Raw genomic sequence first — 2,209 nt, 5'->3', positions numbered from 1 at the left:
GAGCTGGAACTGGAGAATAAAAAGGGAAGAACTTGCTCTGTATTTCTAATGTTGAAAGAACTGAAAAAAAAGTAATCCTGAGAGATGCTACAAGCAAAATATTCCATCATCCAAATATTGCATTAAAAGGAGGAGGGAATACACAGAATTACTGTACAAAAAAAGAATTGGCTGACATACTCGGATCCACAGTCAACACTCTTGGCACCAGCAGTCAAGAAATCAAAAGACAGATAGCTCTGGGGAAAGCTGTAAGGGATCTCTCCTAAAATGCTAAAGAGCAATGGTGTTAGTCTAGAGACTAAGGTGTGCCTGATTCAGGCCATGGTCTTACCAATGTCTTGCTATGCAACAGAGAGCTGGACAATGACTAGCATTGACAGAAGAAAAATTGCTGTGATGCTGGAGAAGAGTACTGAACACACCATAGATTACCAAGAGAACAAGGAGGCTTATCCTGGAGAGAGTAAAATCAAGATGCTCCTTGGAAGCAGGGATTTTGAACCTTCATCTCACATACCTTTGGCATGTGGCCAGGGGGGACCAGTTCCTTGAGAAGGTCATGATGCTTGGAAGGGTGAAGCGACAGCATAGGAAAGGAAGACTTTGGATGAGATGGACTGACACAATAACTGGGGTAATGCTGGTAGGTGTATTAGAAACAGTGAGACTTGCTTAGGGTAGAGCCGAGTTCAGAGGTATTGTGCACAGAGTTGCTATGACACTGGCATGTAACAACAATAATATGATCAAGAGTCACTGGTGATAGAGAAAAATTTCAAGCTGCACTGAAGGCATTAAAAAAAAAAAGATCCCAAGAATCAATGGGATACCAATTGCCATGTTTCAAACAACAGATGAACAAAAGGCTTAGAGAAAGTGTCCCATACAGTTGGCATTCAGACCTCTGGCTGGCACATCCATAACTCATAGGAGGGACCCCCACACAACTGGAGGCCCCCCCTGTGGAGAAGGAGGGCTGCTGTCCTGGTGCTGGCACCTGACTGTGCACCACGAGCTGGTTCTGGGACTGTGAAAAAGAAGCAGACAGGAACAATGTCACAAACGCATCTTTGGTGGGTAACCAACTACCTCAACATTTAGTGGTTTAAAACAAGATATTGTATTTGTTTACAATTCTTCAGGTCAGTAATTTGAGCTGGTTTCACCTAGAGGTGTATACAAACGATGGCTAGGACTGAACAAGATGATCTACAATGTCATTGGAGGCAGGCCTACCTAACATGGTCTCTGTCTCCAAGGATCTCTTTTCCACAGGAGATTGGTTTAAACTTATTTACAGCACATGATTCAAACAGAGAGAGAGAAAAAAGAGGGGAGTCGGTAGAAGGAAGAGGCAGCTGCCAAGTCTCTTGAGGCATAAGATTGGAATTCCCAAGATGTCACCTCCTCCATATTGTGGTCAAAGAAAATCACAAGATTAGGTCAGGTTCAAGGAGGTGGGAGAAAAGCTACTCTTGATGGGAGAGGTGAAAATGTCATACAGAGATGCAAAAGGGAGGAGTTGGTGGCCATTGTTCTGATCTAACACAAAAGAGTCATATACATAGTTAAGTGTTCACCATTCTAACAATACGTGATTCTCTAGCCTTAGCACTTTCTGAATTAAGCCTCATCATGACCATCTGTGCACTTAGCTATCTTATCCTACAGTTGTGCTGTAGGTAGGAACCACTGCTTTCTGAATCTGTTACTGATGAAGCACAGTTTTTCCACATGGTCCTAATAAGCAAAACCAAGCCCCCAAAACACTCTCAGAAGCAGGTGTTGGAGTACAAAAAAGCAGACCTTTTCTTTCTATGCATGCATATAGGAGACAGGGAGTGTTAATTTCCCAGATCAGCTTTTTTTGTTAAAGGCTGTGGGGCTTAGCTGGAGGTGACCAGGCCATGAAATGTGTGAGAATTTCCATAGTATCTTCTCTTCCACCAGTCCTAACACCACACTTCTCATAGAGCCCAGCCTCCCAGATAATCTGTTCAGCATACAGGTTAAAAAGTTTTGGAGATAGGATGAATCCCTGGCGTACACCCTTCCCAATTTTGAACCATACAGTGTTCCCTTGCTCTGTTCTGACTGCCTCCTGGTCCAAGTATAGGTTTCGCATTAGAACGATCAAGTGTTCTGGGATTCCCATTCTTCTCAGAGTCAGCCACAGTTTGTTATGATCCACACAGTCAAATGCCTT

The sequence above is a fragment of the Elephantulus edwardii genome, unplaced genomic scaffold, assembly GCF_000299155.1.
Source record: "Elephantulus edwardii isolate Elephantulus edwardi_28Jun2011 unplaced genomic scaffold, EleEdw1.0 scaffold00154, whole genome shotgun sequence".
In the NCBI taxonomy this organism is placed as follows: domain Eukaryota; kingdom Metazoa; phylum Chordata; class Mammalia; order Macroscelidea; family Macroscelididae; genus Elephantulus; species Elephantulus edwardii.
The sequence above is the reverse complement of the archived record's forward strand: the minus strand, read 5'-3'. Positions refer to the sequence as shown.